The sequence below is a fragment of the Anopheles funestus genome (genome assembly GCF_943734845.2).
Source record: "Anopheles funestus chromosome X unlocalized genomic scaffold, idAnoFuneDA-416_04 X_unloc_93, whole genome shotgun sequence".
Classification (NCBI taxonomy): Eukaryota; Metazoa; Arthropoda; class Insecta; order Diptera; family Culicidae; genus Anopheles; species Anopheles funestus.
In genome coordinates, this window is record NW_026045224.1 from 32,501 (window position 1) to 50,000 (window position 17,500).

Sequence of the window (17,500 nt, forward strand, 5' to 3'; positions counted from 1 at the left end):
ATCTTTCATGGTTACATCACTTGCACCAGAACCCACGGTGCCGATTTGGTAATATGTTGTACATTTACTCTCAAGATGTACGCTTCGGCCCCTTATTCAGGGGCTCAAGCTATTACCAGCAAGAACAATCCTCATCCAGACTTGAACTCGAAACACCCGCAGGCGAACGGTTTAACTAATAAGTGCACCAGTCTTGAATCCATGCGTCGGTGGAAACAATGCCGGCGTGTTGCATGTATTAGCTCTGAACTTAGCGAGTGATTGCCTTGCAGCTGTCATACTGAGCGTAGAGCGTGATTATCGCTCACTTGAACCATGTTGAATGGCTCTTTGGTGTAGGGTAAGGCACCAATTTGTTGGGGCGTAACGGTCACCACCAACTTAAGACTTGCTTATAGGTATTTCAACGTTTTCAACTCTTAAATCGACCGTGTTTCATTATCATCTCTTCTTCTTATTAAATGCATAGAGTTCGTTCCATTGGGTAGTTCGCGTGGCGAACGGTTTGATGCAGCCCCCCGGGGGGGACCACGGCACTTTACACCGGGCATGGTGTATGCGCAACCTACAGATCACCAATATATTTGTGATCGATAATGCACACTTCTTACACGACTGACCAGTCGACAGCGCTGCCTTCCTATTATGCGTGTGTAAACCGATGTTGGGCTGCTCAACATCTTTCACGGTTACATCACTTGCACCCGAACCCATGGTGCCGATTTGGTAATATGTTGTACATGGTCTCAAGATGTACGCTTCGACCCCTTATTCAGGGGCTCAAGCTATTACCAGCAAGATCAATCCTCATCCAGACTTGAACTCGAAACACCCGGAGGCGAACGGTTTAACTAATAAGTGCACCAGTCTTGAATCCATGCGTCGGTGGAAACAATGCCGGCATGTTGCATGTATTAGCTCTGAACATAGCGAGTGATTGCCTTGTAGCTGTCGAACTGAGCGTAGAATGTGATTATCGCTCACTTGAAAGGGTCAAGCCCTTTCGAGTCGTCCGGTTTTTACGCCAGACGACTCGGTTCACCATCTTTCGGGAAGGGACCGTCTCGGTCGCAAGCTGCTCCGGTCCCTAAACAACCTGCGACAAATGATAGGAAATGCCGACATCAACACGTGTTCAGTTTGGTTTATCGCTCATAGGTCTTTTTGACCATCGATCCCTGATTATAACTCTCAATTAAACAGTCAGGAGAGTAAGGCATGCCCATCGATATCTCATCGACAGGCGATACCGCAAGAACGGCCAACGACACATCAGGTGATCGATTATTGCTACGACTTTTGCTTAATCGTTTCCACTCCTTAGAGAAAGAAACCCCCGGGGACCGTCTCGGTCGCAAGCTGCTCCGGTCCCTAAACAACCTGCGACAAATGATAGGAAATGCCGACATCAATACGTGTTCAGTTTGGTTTATCGCTCATTGGTCTGTTTGACCATCGATCCCTGATTAAACTCTCAGTAATCCAGTCGGGAGAGTAAGGCATGCCCATCGATATCTCATCGACAGGCGATACCGCTTGAACGGCCAACGACACATCAGAGGATCGTATCTTGCTACAACTTTTGCTTAATCGTTTCTTCTCCTTGGAGAAAGAAACCCCCGGGGACCGTCTCGGCCGCAAGCTGCTCCGGTCCCTAAACAACCTGCGGCATCAAATGATAGGAAAAGCCGACATCAATACGTGTTCAGTTTGGTTTATCGCTCATTGGTCTTGTTTGACCATCGATCCCTGATTAATACTCTCAATTAGAAGGTCGGTAGAGTAAGGCATGCCCATCGATATCTCATCGACAGGCGATACCGCATGAACGGCCAACGACACATCAGAGGATCGTATCTTGCTACAACTCTTGCTTAATAGTTTCCACTCCTTGGAGAAAGAAACCCCCGGGGACCGTCTCGGCCGCAAGTTGCTCCGGTCCCTAAACAACCTGCGGCATCAAATGATAGGAAAAGCCGACATCAATACGTGTTCAGTTTGGTTTATCGCTCATAGGTCTGTTTGACCATCGATCCTAGAATTCAACTTTCGAGTAAGGCATGCCCGTCGATATCTCATCGATAGGCGATACCGGTAGAACGGCCAACGACACACATCTAGGATCGCATTTACTCTTCCTTGGATGGATAACCAATACCCTAGGACCGTTTCATCGCGAGCTGCTCCGGTCCTCAAACAACTCGCGAACCACCGATAGGATGATATTAGGAATGGCCGACTTTCATCCTTTAACTCTCAGTTCTGCTTACCAAAACATAGGTACTTGGACCTTAAAGACCACTATATGTTCCCCGATCGGGGGCAATCGGAACGTCTATCCATCATCAACATCGTTTCACTCATTCCGAACCACCAAATTGGACAGACAGTACCATATTCACCAACCGATTGCTTCAACTTCGCAAACTGTATGGTAAGTTCTACTAATTTCACATCTTACCATCGACTAATAGTGCATAAATCCACTTGGAAATCACTTTTCCTTGGTCCTCGGACCTTCTACGACAACGTCCAACAAATATCCGAAGTCGTTTCCCAACTTAGACCAAGCATTTCGTATCTTTACTTCTAATCGATTTTTTCTCTCATAATTGACGATCAAAATCTAAAAACCACATTTTGAGCCAGAAGCAGTCGTCCGATCGTCCTGGGGGTAGTCTCAATCGATTTAGAAGGGCCCAATTCATAAAGATACGTACTCAGTCAAATTCATGCTTCTGGCTCACCTACCCCCTATATAGAAAACGAAAGCGTACAGGCGTGGAAAACGTGCCATTTTTCTCCATCACGGACTTTTTTTTTCTCGTTGCACCGACTCTAGTAAAAAAGTGAAATTTTTTACTAGTTACCAACTTTTGCAAATTATCATCGGATATCACTTTTCATGGTCTATAGTAAGTTCTTATCACGTTTTAGTAGTTTTTGAAAAAAAAATTTTTTTGAACTTTTCAAAATTTTTCAAAACAAAGTTTTTGTAGGCGGTTTTGTGTATGGAGGGTTACTAGTCTCGGGGTCACTGTTTGACCAAAAAACCACTATATATCATTCGAAAGGTAATTTCAAGGACTACAAAAAATTGTTCTACGGCACCCCCCTCCGACGTCTAGTATTCGAGTTATTGGCCAAAAACCATCACTTGAGCGATTTTTCGTTCAGGGTACCCGACTCTAGTAAAAAAGTGAAATTTTTCTCGATTGACCAAGTGTTGCAAATGACCATCGGATTTCACTTTTTATGGTCTATAGTGAGTTCTGATCACGATTTGGTACTTTTTGAAAAAATTTTTTTGACGCACTTTTCAAAATTTTGCAAAACCAAAACTTTTTAGGCGGTTTTGTGTATGGAGGGTTACTAGTCTCGGGGTCACTGTTTGACCAAAAAACCACTATATATCATTCGAAAGGTAATTTCAAGGGCTACAAAAAATTGTTCTACGGCACCCCCCTCCGACGTCTAGTATTCGAGTTATTGGCCAAAAACCGCAACTATAGCGGTTTTTCGTACAGGGTACCCGACTCTAGTAAAATGATGCGATTTTTACTAGTCTAGGAACTTTTTGGTCAAAAAATCAAGTATATGTCATTCGATAGATAATTTCAAGGGCTACCAAAAATTGTTCCACGACACCCCCCTGCGACGTCTAGTATTCGAGTTATTAGCCAAAAACCGCAACTTAAGCGGTTTTTCGTCCAGGGTACCCGACTCTAGTAAAATGATGCGATTTTTACTAGTCTAGGGAACTTTTTGGCCAAAAATCAAGTATATGTCATTCGATAGATAATTTCAAGGGCTACCAAAAATTGTTCCACGACACCCCCCTCCGACGTCTAGTATTAGAGTTATTAGCCAAAAACCGCAACTTAAGCGGTTTTTCGTCCAGGGTACCCGACTCTAGTAAAATGATGCGATTTTTACTAGTCTAGGGAACTTTTTGGCCAAAAATCAAGTATATGTCATTCGATAGATAATTTCAAGGGCTACCAAAAATTGTTCCACGACACCCCCCTGCGACGTCTAGTATTCGAGTTATTAGCCAAAAACCGCAATTATAGCGGTTTTTCGTCCAGGGTACCCGACTCTAGTAAAATGATGCGATTTTTACTAGTCTAGGGAACTTTTTGGCCAAAAATCAAGTATATGTCATTCGATAGATAATTTCAAGGGCAACCAAAAATTGTTCCACGACACCCCCCTGCGACGTCTAGTATTCGAGTTATTAGCCAAAAACCGCAATTATAGCGGTTTTTCGTCCAGGGTACCCGACTCTAGTAAAATGATGCGATTTTTACTAGTCTAGGGAACTTTTTGGCCAAAAATCAAGTATATGTCATTCGATAGATAATTTCAAGGGCTACCAAAAATTGTTCCATGACACCCCCCTGCGACGTCTAGTATTCGAGTTATGGGCCAAAAACCATTCATACTTGAGCATTTTGCTCATTTTGCCTGTACGGGTACCGGGGACTAGTAAAATCAGGCCAATTTTACTAGAGTAGGGGTCCTTTTTGGTCAAAAAAACAACTTTTGCTCGTTCGATAGGGAATCGATAGGGCAACAAAAAATCGTTCTACGACCCCCCCTTCCGATGTCTAGTATTCGAGTTATGGGCCAAAAACAGTTTATAGCTAATTTTTCACTCGATTTTTCACCAAGTATCGCACATTACTCCGGTTCTATACATTGGATCGTCAATCTTTAAGATTTTATGGGTAGCTCCAACTGTTTGCTACATTTCATCCATACATCACCAACCGATTCAATGTCTGTGCTAGAAGTTATTAGAGGAATAAAAAAATTTACCCTTGGCTTTGGACCGTACAATTTTACCCATTTTTGGCCCATATTTGCCCCATAGCTCCGCCGGTATCCAAGATATGGCCACACTTTCTTCTGGCCATGGGTAGATGGCACTTGTGGCTAGATTTCTTCCATGCACCACTAATCGCTACCATGTCTGTGGCCGGAGCTATTCACGAAAGCGCCTCGCGCACTTGGTCGGATTTTTGGTCCAACTTCACCATTTTTGGCCCATATTTGCACCATAGCTCCGCCGGTATCCAAGATATGGCCACACTTTCTTCTGGCCATGGGTAGATGGCACTTGTGGCTAGATTTCTTCCATGCACCACTAATCGCTACCATGTCTGTGGCCGGAGCTATTCGACGAACAACCATCGCATTCACCTTCTCGTTGCACTTCTTCGGGAATTTGGTGCAACCAAGTTTTCACTATAACTTGGTCATTTTCCGTCCATCGGACATGCGGTTTTGGGTGTCGATACTTGACACCGCGCGCTACAATATGTTCCTCCACGACCATGTGGTCCGATGCTTCCAACAGGAGCTATTCGAGGAGTACCGATTTTTCACCATTAAAAATGCTCAATTTTGCACCAACTTTTGCCTATAACTCAGGCTGTATCGATCGGATCTTCAATCTTGAAAAAGTTTTGGATAGGTGGCACCAAATGCTACATTTCGTTCTTCCACGTCAACTTTGTCCGATGTCTAGCAAAAAAGTTATTCGCGAACCAAGTCCAGAACCCATGCAATGGCTGCCCTCATTGCATACATCACGGCGGTTAACTCTCGTTACTCTATACCGTGGACTTGGTACTTTTTCAGGCATTCGTTGCTACTTCTCGGTTCATGATATTCGTTTACGGTCTTCACTAGGGCATTTGGTGCTCCTTATCGGTTCATGATATTCGTTTACGGTCTTCACTAGGGCATTTGGTGCTCCTTATCGGTTCATGATATTCGTTTACGGTCTTCACTAGGGCATTTGGTGCTCCTTATCGGTTCATGATATTCGTTTACGGTCTTCACTAGGGCATTTGGTAATGGGCTTCCCACTTTCTACTGATCGATCCATACTCACTTGCGTGCACCTAGCCTAGGAAGGTTTCCTTGGGCTTCCCATCTTTCTACTGATCGATCCATACTCACTTGCGTGCACCTAGCCTAGGAAGGTTTCCTATGGCTTCCCATCTTTCTACTGATCGATCCATACTCACTTGCGTGCACCTAGCCTAGGAAGGTTTCCTTGGGCTTCCCATCTTTCTACTGATCGATCCATACTCACTTGCGTGCACCTAGCCTAGGAAGGTTTCCTATGGCTTCCCATCTTTCTACTGATCGATCCATACTCACTTGCGTGCACCTAGCCTAGGAAGGTTTCCTATGGCTTCCCATCTTTCTACTGATCGATCCATACTCACTTGCGTGCACCTAGCCTAGGAAGGTTTCCTTGGGCTTCCCATCTTTCTACTGATCGATCCATACTCACTTGCGTGCACCTAGCCTAGGAAGGTTTCCTTGGGCTTCCCATCTTTCTACTGATCGATCCATACTCACTTGCGTGCACCTAGCCTAGGAAGGTTTCCTATGGCTTCCCATCTTTCTACTGATCGATCCATACTCACTTGCGTGCACCTAGCCTAGGAAGGTTTCCTATGGCTTCCCATCTTTCTACTGATCGATCCATACTCACTTGCGTGCACCTAGCCTAGGAAGGTTTCCTATGGCTTCCCATCTTTCTACTGATCGATCCATACTCACTTGCGTGCACCTAGCCTAGGAAGGTTTCCTATGGCTTCCCATCTTTCTACTGATCGATCCATACTCACTTGCGTGCACCTAGCCTAGGAAGGTTTCCTTGGGCTTCCCATCTTTCTACTGATCGATCCATACTCACTTGCGTGCACCTAGCCTAGGAAGGTTTCCTATGGCTTCCCATCTTTCTACTGATCGATCCATACTCACTTGCGTGCACCTAGCCTAGGAAGGTTTCCTTGGGCTTCCCATCTTTCTACTGATCGATCCATACTCACTTGCGTGCACCTAGCCTAGGAAGGTTTCCTTGGGCTTCCCATCTTTCTACTGATCGATCCATACTCACTTGCGTGCACCTAGCCTAGGAAGGTTTCCTTGGGCTTCCCATCTTTCTACTGATCGATCCATACTCACTTGCGTGCACCTAGCCTAGGAAGGTTTCCTTGGGCTTCCCATCTTTCTACTGATCGATCCATACTCACTTGCGTGCACCTAGCCTAGGAAGGTTTCCTATGGCTTCCCATCTTTCTACTGATCGATCCATACTCACTTGCGTGCACCTAGCCTAGGAAGGTTTCCTATGGCTTCCCATCTTTCTACTGATCGATCCATACTCACTTGCGTGCACCTAGCCTAGGAAGGTTTCCTATGGCTTCCCATCTTTCTACTGATCGATCCATACTCACTTGCGTGCACCTAGCCTAGGAAGGTTTCCTTGGGCTTCCCATCTTTCTACTGATCGATCCATACTCACTTGCGTGCACCTAGCCTAGGAAGGTTTCCCTTCGGTACCGACTTCCATCTACGCACTCGATATAACCTAGGTACTTGGTACCGATGTTGGTTAACACTCAAGCATTTCTTGCATCCTGCGTGCAAGGTACCAATTTTCACTTCTTAGGTACGTTTATGGGCCCGCATTAATCCAATATCGCTCCGATGGCCTTTCGCATTATTTCATCCGATAGCCCTTGCCAAAAGCTACCAAAAGTTCCTCCACGGCCATGTGCTCCGACGCTTAGTTTAGGAAATATTCGAAAAAATTCAAAATAGGAAGCATTTTCTTATTGGAAAATCACCTTAAATCGATGGCCATTTTTTGGGCAAAAACTTTAACGTCTTCCCGACTTTGCGGGAATTGCGAATTTTAGGCACCCAGAGAAAATCTTTTACTTTAAGGGGGCGGCCGCGAAGTTGCCCAAAGTCTCGGACACAAAAATTCTCAAGTTCCCCACTCTAGTAAATCGCCCTATGAGTATCTCCTGGCCCGCGAGCTCTGCGAGCGGGCCAGCTTCGGCGATTTTTGCCTTTTCGCCTAGGCGGTTCTTCTACGAAATTGGTCCACAGCTTTTGCTCAGAAAGCTAGCATTTGTTGCAACAGTTAGGTGCTTGGTACCACATTTTGGTATCCATTTGGGCATTTGTTGCAACTACTCGGTACTTTGGCCCACATTTCGCTCTACTCGGGCCTCTATGGTGCTACTTGTCGGTACTTTTGGCCAACTTAGGCCAATTGGGTGCAACTTGTGGGTACTCTGTGGGTACTTTAGGGCATATTGTGTCTTTCGGGTGAACCTTCGCGATACTTCATGGGTACTGATGGCCAACTTAGGAACATTCAGTGCAACCTTTGGGCCTAAGGAAATTTGTCCAACTCTTTGGACTTAGAAAATTTTCTGGACTTAGAAAATTTTCTGGACTTGTAAAAATTTTCAAATGTTCAATTTGGCTAACATTTCGCTCTACTCGGGCCTCTATGGTGCTACTTGGCGGTACTTTTGGCCAACTTAGGCCAATTGGGTGCTCTTTGTGGGTACTCTATCGGTACTTTTGGCCAACTTAGGCCAATGGGGTGCTATATGTGGGTGCTCTATCGGTACTTTTGGCCATGTTAGGCCCATTCGGTGCTATTTGTGGGTACTCTATCGGTACTTTTGGCCATGTTAGGCCCATTCGGTGCTATTTGTGGGTACTCTATCAGTACTTTTGGCCAACTTAGGCCAACTCAGTGCTACTTGTGGGTACTCTATCGGTACTTTTGGCCAACTTAGGCCAACGCGGTGCTATTTGTGGGTACTCTATCGGTACTTTTGGCCAACTTAGGCCCATTCGGTGCTATTTGTGGGTACTCTATCGGTACTTTTGGCCAACATAGGCCAATTGGGTGCTACTTGTGGGTGCTCTATCGGTACTTTTGGCCAACTTAGGCCAACTGGGTGCTATTTGTGGGTACTCTATCGGTACTTTTGGCCAACATAGGCCAATTGGGTGCTACTTGTGGGTGCTCTATCGGTACTTTTGGCCAACTTAGGCCAATTGGGTGCTACTTGTGGGTGCTCTATCGGTACTTTTGGCCAACTTAGGCCAATTGGGTGCTGCTTATGGGTACTCTATCGGTACTTTTGGCCAACTTAGGCCAATTGGGTGCTCTTTGTGGGTACTCTATCGGTACTTTTGGCCATCTTAGGCCCATTCGGTGCTATTTGTGGGTACTCTATCGGTACTTTTGGCCAACATAGGCCAATTGGGTGCTACTTGTGGGTGCTCTATCGGTACTTTTGGCCAACTTAGGCCAACTGGGTGCTATTTGTGGGTACTCTATCGGTACTTTTGGCCAACTTAGGCCAACTCAGTGCTTCTTGTGGGTACTCTATCGGTACTTTTGGCCAACTTAGGCCCATTCGGTGCTATTTGTGGGTACTCTATCGGTACTTTTGGCCAACTTAGGCCAACTCAGTGCTACTTGTGGGTACTCTATCGGTACTTTTGGCCAACTTAGGCCAACGCGGTGCTATTTGTGGGTACTCTATCGGTACTTTGGGACATATTATGTCCTTCGGGTGAACCTTCTCGATACCTCATGGGTACTTGTGGCCAACTTAGGAAAATTCAGTGCAACCTATGGGCCTTTGGAAATTGTTCCAACACTTTGGACTTAGAAAATTTTCTGGACTTAGAAAATTTTTTGGACTTAGAAAAATTTTCAACTTCTGTATCTTCTTCATCATGTTCCATTTTGTGGGACTTAGAAAATTTTCTGGACTTAGAAAATTTTTTGGACTAAGGAAATTTTTCAACACTTGTAAAATTTTTGTTCCTTCTTTGAAGAAGAATACTTTCCACTATTAGCTTCTTTCTCTTTTTCTTCTTAGTTGTCTTCTTATTTTCGGTCCGAGAGCGCCGACACTTGTAAAATTATCTAAGTCCGAAGACTTTTGGAATGAACCAAAAGTCAACGAACACAATACATCAACCCTATCAACATCAAGTGGCAACCCGAAGGAAGCGCAGCGGCCAGCCCATGTACAACGCGAAGTTGTAGCATGCAACCAACCAACCGCTAACCTCCAACGGCACTCAATGTATTCGTTACACATGGGCGCACCTGCACCACACTGTCGTGACCATCCAACGAGCCGTCGGTTCGGTCGTGTGTTACAAGCACCCCATCACATAGGCATAGAGTCACCACACAGTGTTCTTCAACACTCTCGTCACATGGTGCAAGTCACGGTACGCACCACCAATGTGCACTGGTTGGCCAATTCCAGCACACACGGGGCGCGCACGCGCAAGCACTAACCACCAAGCATGGGTCGCCTGAGAGGATCGATGCGAACGCATCTCTACAACTTGAAGCTCCCAGCCTGTAGTCCCGTCGTTTGCGGGCGGTCGTAGGTGTCGAAACTAGTGATATCCACAGTCGGCAAGCTCGTCCACCGGTGTTCCCAACATGTATGGTACTAACACGTGCAGCGCGAACCCGCCCTTTGCGGCCTAGTAGTAAGCGGGGATGAGACGCCAGTGTGCCAATGGACAGCACGGACGGTTCTCGGAGGGTTGTTAGGCCCGCTAGCTTACGACCACCTAATGGGTATAAGAAGCGCTATCAGCTCGGATTGGATACGACCTTAGAGGCGTTCAGGCATAATCCAGCGGACGTAGCGTCATACCATAGTCCGTTCGAACTAGTATTGAGCCAGTGGTCCGTACCTGTGGTTCCTCTCGTACTGCACAGGAATTCCGTTAAGATAGCGACAAACAATGCACACCAGTAGGGTAAAACTAACCTGTCTCACGACGGTCTAAACCCAGCTCACGTTCCCTTGAAAGGGTGAACAATCCTACGCTTGGTAAATTTTGCTTTACAATGATAGGAAGAGCCGACATCGAAGGATCAAAAAGCCACGTCGCTATGAACGCTTGGCGGCCACAAGCCAGTTATCCCTGTGTGTGCGTAGCTGTCAAGCCAGCAGTTTAGACGTGCTTTGTGTCGCTCCGTATTTTTTGCAAAAATATTGTGCAAAAGTGCTTATAAATAGCGGAACAATAGTCGAAAAGGGCGAATTGAGTGTCATTCTTAGCGAATATTGAAAAAGGAAATCGTTTTACTTCAATTTACTGCGCTAAAACTCAGTTTAAAGTGTCCCCATACACTTTGTATGGGGAACTTCAGTGGCGAATAAATATCGAAATACCGTGTTAGAACATTGGAAAAGTGGTAAAACACATGCTAGGGAGCATAAACTATCGTTTTCCAGCGACGTAAAGTGCTTTTAAAAAGAGATAAACAGTAAAAACTCGACGTGAAAGTGCGTGCAACAGCGTGGTACGGTGGCGTCAGGTGTGTCGTCGCGTGTGTTTGTGTCATCAACAACACCACGAAGCGTTTTCGAGCAGTGAGGACAACAACCCAACGTAAAAGCTCCCTTTTTATGACGACAGCGCCACCCGTGGCGGGTTCCGCAACTTCCAGCGAAGACAGCAACCACCTTCTCTTCGACGTCTGCAGCGCCACCAGTGACCGGTAGCGGTAGCGCTTAGCCGGGACACCAGCGTTACGAAGCGTTACGGTGCTATAAAACTCGATGCGAATTGCATACCTTTCCGGCGCTTAGCGGTCAGAGAGTGAGAACGCGCAGCCGGAGACCGGGAACGCTTAGCAGGAGACCGGGAACGGTTCTTTGGCTCCGAATCCTTCCCCGGGAACGCCAAAACGAGAGACTTCAACGCGTCAGCAGGCGACGAACCCGTTTTTTGGTGTTTTCTTGAATCTCTTGCGGAATTTATTAAAAATTCTTATTCTTGCGGTTTTCTCTTGCGAAATTGTTTTTAATAAAGAAAAAAGTGGGAGTTTTTTATTCTTGCGATCCGCGGACGGGAAATCTGCCAAAGGGGCTCTAGCGACGGACGGTCGTTACCTTGGCAGATGTTGAAGGGAATATTCCCTTGTTCCGTCTGAACGATTCGTGCAGGCGGTCTTTTGTGAAAGGAGCGGAGAATGGAGGGGCGGGTGCTTCGTTCCGGGGTGCGGTCGTCGTCCACGCCTCGGAAGCGGTCCGATACCCCTTCCCCTTTACCGGAGACACCACGGCCGGCCGGACCAACGGTGGCGGTTCCGTCCGAGGCTGATAATTCCGAGGAGGAGGACGATGCGGAATTTTCCGACGCCTCTCTTCTCGAGCAGACGGTGGTGCCGCCAGTGGTAGCGGCAGGGGAGATGTCTTCAACCGTGGCTCCCCACGACGATGGCGAAGCGTCGGTGCTGGCTTTCCAGCACAAGATGCTGGAGAACTTCGCCAAACAGATCGAGTCGCTGACGGAAGAGCTGCGACTTAGCCGGGAACGTGAAGTGGCCCTGAAGTGTACGCTGGAAGCGCTTCAAGAGGGCATGCGTTCCTTGACGGCGCTTCATTCCTCGGCACAGCCTGTTGGTCAGGGCAGTGCCAGGACAAAACGCAGCCGGCAGCAGCGCAACCGTGCGAAGAAAGCTTCGCAACTGCAGCAGCAGCAGCAGCAGCAGCAGCAGCAGCAGCGGCAGCAGCAGCAGCAGCGGCAGCAGCAACAACAACAGCGGCAGCAGCAGCAGCAGCAGCAGCAGCAGCAGCGCAGCCAGCCACAGCCGCAGCGACGGACGGTCGCAGTGTCGGCTAATGGCCAGCAGCAGCAGCAGCAGCAACCGCAACGTCAGCAGCAGCGGCAACAGCAGCAGATGTCCTGGGCTACGGTCGTGAGCGGTCGGAAGAGCCGATCGCAACGCCCGACTCAGCAGCAGCAGCAACCGCAGCAGGTGGGCCAGCCGTACCGGCCACCTCAGATGCGCCAGCAGCAGCAGCAGAGTCAGCAGCAACAACATCAGCAGCATCGTGCCCAGTCTAAGGGGCGTCCTCCGCGTCCTGACCGCATTGCGGTGGTCCCAGGTTCGGACAAAACCTGGACAGAGATGTACGTGAAGCTGCGTACATCTCAGGAGCTGCAGGACGTCAGGGCAGACATCGGCATGGGGCGCCGGACCGTGCAAGGTCATCTGCTTGTACCGTTGCGGAAGAACGTCGATAGCGCGGAGCTGGCTCGCCGGATCCAGCTAGCGCTAGGTGAGGATGGCGAGGCACGAGTGGTGACGGAGATGGGTGAGCTTCTCATCACCAACGTCGACTCTCTGGCCAAAGAGAGTGACGTGAAGCTTGCCATTGAGGAGAAGCTGGGGTCAGCGGCTGGCATCACTCACGTCGAGCTTTGGGAGCTCCGTGATGGCACAAAGCGAGCGCGTGTTCGACTCCCACTGGCCAAGGCACGGAGTCTCATTGGTCAGAAGTTGACACTCTGCCAATGTGTCAGCGGCATCCGCGAAGTGCCGAAGAAGCCGCTCGACCGTCAGCGCTGCTTCCGTTGCCTGCTGATGGGGCACCTGGCGCGGGACTGCCGTTCTTCAACTGACCGGACGGGTCAGTGTTTGCAGTGTGGCGAGGTAGGCCACCGCGTTAGTCAGTGCACGTCGGCAGCTAAGTGCATTGTCTGCCAGGGGCCCCATCGAGTGGGCCACTCATCGTGCCGACAAGGTCAACAGTGTCGGGTGTAGTGAGGGTGATGCAGGTCAACCTGGGTGGTGGACGCACTGCTCAGGATCTGGCCCTGCAAACAGCCCGCACGAAGCGGGTCGACGTGCTGCTGCTGTCAGAGGTGTATCGACCTCCAGAGGGCAGCGGTAACTGGACGGTGGATTCGTCGGGGAGAGCAGCTGTGGTGGCAACCGGCCACCTTCCAATCCAGCGGGTCTGGCGCTGTGCCATGCCCGGGTTGGCTGCTGCGCAGATTGGAGGGGTGGTCTTCATCAGCTGTTACGCCCCTCCACGTCTCAACGCCGGCGAGTTCGAGCAACTTCTGGAGGCGGTGGAGTTGGAGGCCCAACCCCACCCTCGCATCGTCCTGGCAGGCGATTTCAACGCCTGGAATGAGGAGTGGGGTAGCCAACGTACCACCCGGCGCGGTGAAGAGCTGCTGGACACAATCCGGCAGCTTGGGCTTGTGATCCTGAACCAAGGATCGGTCCCGACGTTCGTGGGCAACGGAGTCGCCACTCCCAGTGTCGTGGATGTGTCTTTCGCGAGCGCATCCATTGCTCGTCCAGACACTTGGGAGGTGGCAGCGAACACCACTTCGTGCCACTATACGGCGTCGGACCACCGGTACATTTTCTTCACCGTGGGGCCTCCAACTCTCGACCAGCAGCGACGACAACAGCAGCAGCACCAGCAGCAGCAGCACCAGCAGCAGCAGCACCTGCAGCAGCAGCATCGTCACCTGAACGGGAGGCAGCAGCGACAACAGCAGCAGCATCGTCAGTGGGGACAGGGGTCCTCTTCGTCATCCACCACGTTTCGGCACGCTGGCCGGAGATGGAAGACGACGCAGTTTTCGGTGGAGGCATTCGCAGCCGCACTCCAGACGGCCGGTTTTCCGGAACGAGCCGTCAGCCAGGAGGGGATGGTCGACGCCATGCTAGATGCATGCGACGACACGATGGAGCGCGTCACCATGTCGCATCGTGACCCCCATCGAGACCTCTTCTGGTGGACTCCGGAGATCTTGCGTCTTCGGGAGGAGTGTGCGGCCGTGCACGAGCGGATGCTTCATACCACCGACCTGCAGGAGCGCAGCATCGTGGCTGCACATCATCGGTCGGCGAGGAGAGCCGTCGAGAAGGCTGTCCGGGCCAGCAAGCGAGCGCAGCTCGATGAGCTGATTCAACAGGCGGAAACCAACGAGTTTGGGGCCGGTTATCGGGTGGTCATGTCTCGTCTTCGTGGCTGCTTCGTGCCACCTGAGACTGACCGTGTCGTGTTGGAGCGGATAGCCAACGATCTGTTCCCGACACATCCGCCTGTTGACTGGCCGGACGCTGAATCATCGAGCGTCGACACCGAGGAGCGGAGTTCTTCGTTGACCCCTGTCACCGTGGGCGAGCTGTTGTCCATCGTGGGATCGATGGCGAACCGGAAAGCGCCTGGACTGGACGGTATCCCCAACGCGGCGGTTAAGACGGCCATTAGGAAGTACCCGGAGGTTTTCGTCCGTTTGTACCAGGACTGCCTGGACCGGGGTGCGTTTCCAGCGCCCTGGAAGAGGCAACGACTGGTACTGTTGCCAAAGCCTGGCAAGCCTCCCGGGGAAAGCTCCTCCTACCGGCCGCTGTGTATGCTCGACGCACTCGGCAAGGTGTTGGAGCGCCTAATTCTTAACCGCCTCAACGAGTTCCTGGAGGAACCAGATGCGGAACGGCTGTCGGACGGGCAGTACGGTTTCCGGCGAGGCAGATCCACCATCAGTGCGATCCAGCGCGTTGTCGAAGCGGGCAGGACGGCCATGTCCTTTCGCCGCACCAACGCCCGAGACAAGCGCTGCCTGATGGTGGTGGCACTTGATATCCGCAACGCCTTTAACTCTGCGCCCTGGCAAGCCATCGCCAACGCGCTGAGGGACAAGGGGGTACCGTCATCGCTGCAGCAGATACTGAGGAGCTATTTCGAGGACCGGCGGCTGGTTATCGACACCAGCGAGGGCCCTGTCGAGCGTAACATCAGTGCGGGCGTTCCACAGGGTTCCATTTTGGGACCCACGCTTTGGAACGTGCTGTACGACGGGGTCCTGGGTGTCCAGTTGCCTGAGGGGGCCGAGGTTATTGGCTATGCTGATGACCTTGTCGTCTTGGTCCCCGCAACGACACCCCAAGCCGCTTCCTCGACTGCTGAACGAGCCATCGCGGTAATCATGGACTGGCTGGACCGGAACCGTCTCTCGTTGGCGCCAGAGAAGACGGAAATGACGCTCATCTCCACCCTGAAGCGTCATCCGGTCGTGAGCATCAACATCGGAGGTGTGGTCGTGCAATCCCAGCGCTCCATCCGTTATCTTGGAGTTTGGTTGCACGACCACCTGTCATGGTTGCCGCACGTTCAGCAGGCTGCAGCGAAGGCCATGAAGGTCGCGGAAGCCGTCACGCGCCTCATGCCGAACCACAGTGGACCGAAGTCGTCGCGTGCCCGACTGCTGGCGGCCGTAGCGGACTCCATCCTGCGCTACGGGGCCCCAGTATGGTCGGAGGGGCTGCAGCTGCGCCAATGCCGTAGATTGGTGCAGCGCGTGCAGAGGACAACGGCCATTCGTGTTTGTCGGGCTTTCCGGACGGTGAGGGGTGAGACGGCCGTGCTGCTGGCCGGTCTCATTCCAATATGCCTGCAGATAGAGGAGGACAGCAGGGTCCATCAACGGCTGAACGATCCAGCCAACGAGATCCCCAGGTCTGGCGTTCGTGAGCTGGAGCGTGACCAGACGTATGAGCAGTGGCAGCAGCGGTGGGATGCGGATGCTGCCAGCGAAGACGCCAGTCGGTACACTCGGTGGACGCATCGAGTGCTACCCGACGTGAGGGCATGGCAGTCACGGAAGCATGGAGACGTGACGTTCCAGTTGGCGCAGGTATTGTCTGGCCACGGATTTTTCCGTGACTACCTGTGCCGGATGGGCTTCACGTCGTCCCCGGACTGCCCCAGATGTCCTGGCGTTGCCGAGACGGCGGAACACGTCGTATTTTCCTGTCCGCGTTTTGCCGCTGAACGGGAGGTGCTGTTCGAGGCGGGGAGATCGAACCAGATCACCCCCGAGGGCTTTGAGGCAGCCTTGCTTGAGAGCCCGGAGAGGTGGAGCGGCATTTGCGAGTTCGTCGCACGGATAACCGACGAGCTGCAAGATGGCTGGAATGCGGAAAGGGAGGAGTTAGCCGCGCAGGACCAGCTGTCTGCTGCACGCCTCCCCGACAACTCGGTGGCTGTCGCTCGCAACCAGCGCCGGAATGTTGCGAGGAATGCGGCTCGAGCAAGGGCAAGGGAGTTGCAGCGAGGTGGGCGGCCCCCATCACCACCTCCGTCGCCTACTACAGCTGCGCGTCGTGCGGCCATTCGCGAACGAGTCGCGAGGTTCAGGGAGAGGCGAAGGTCCGTGGCCTCCCTGGCATGGCTGCATGGCGAGGAAGGAGGATCCTCCAGTGAGGATGAAAACAGGTATCCATCCACCGTTGAGTCACCGGCCAGCGGTACTCAAACGGGAGGCCTCTCTGCTGCGGAAGCTGCCGCGGCATTAGAGGCCGATACATCGTCCCGTTAAAGAATAGGAGTCCGAGACCGTCGGGGACTTATAGATAATTTGAAGGCCCAACGTGGGCGCATCACAGAGAATTCTTAAAATAGAACATGAGTAGATAATCATAAATACACGCGCAGGTGCATTAGCACGGATCAGTAATGCCTATATAGGCAATAAGACACCTAGTTTTAAGTAATCCCTCGCGGGGAAAGAACTCGGTGGGCGAGTAGGGGTTCAATTGTTGAATTGTAAATATTCCATGAATAAACCTCTACAATTATCTAAAAAAAAAAAAAAGCCAGTTATCCCTGTGGTAACTTTTCTGACACCTCTTGCTAAAAACTCGTTATACCAAAAGGATCGTAAGGCCAAGCTTTCGCTGTCCCGGCGTGTACTGAACGTTAGGATCAAACCAGCTTTTGTCCTTATGCTCAACGGGTGGTTTCTGTCCACTCTGAGCTGACCTTTGGACACCTCCGTTATCGTTTTGGAGATGTACCGCCCC

The 17,500-nt window shown here is 50.7% G+C and overlaps 1 pseudogene; it reads right to left on the reverse strand.

Moving 5' to 3' along the window:
* Positions 1-17,175: 17,175 nt before the first annotated feature.
* LOC125774214 (large subunit ribosomal RNA) overlaps positions 17,176-17,500 on the reverse strand; it is a 3,657-nt pseudogene continuing 3,332 nt past the window's right edge.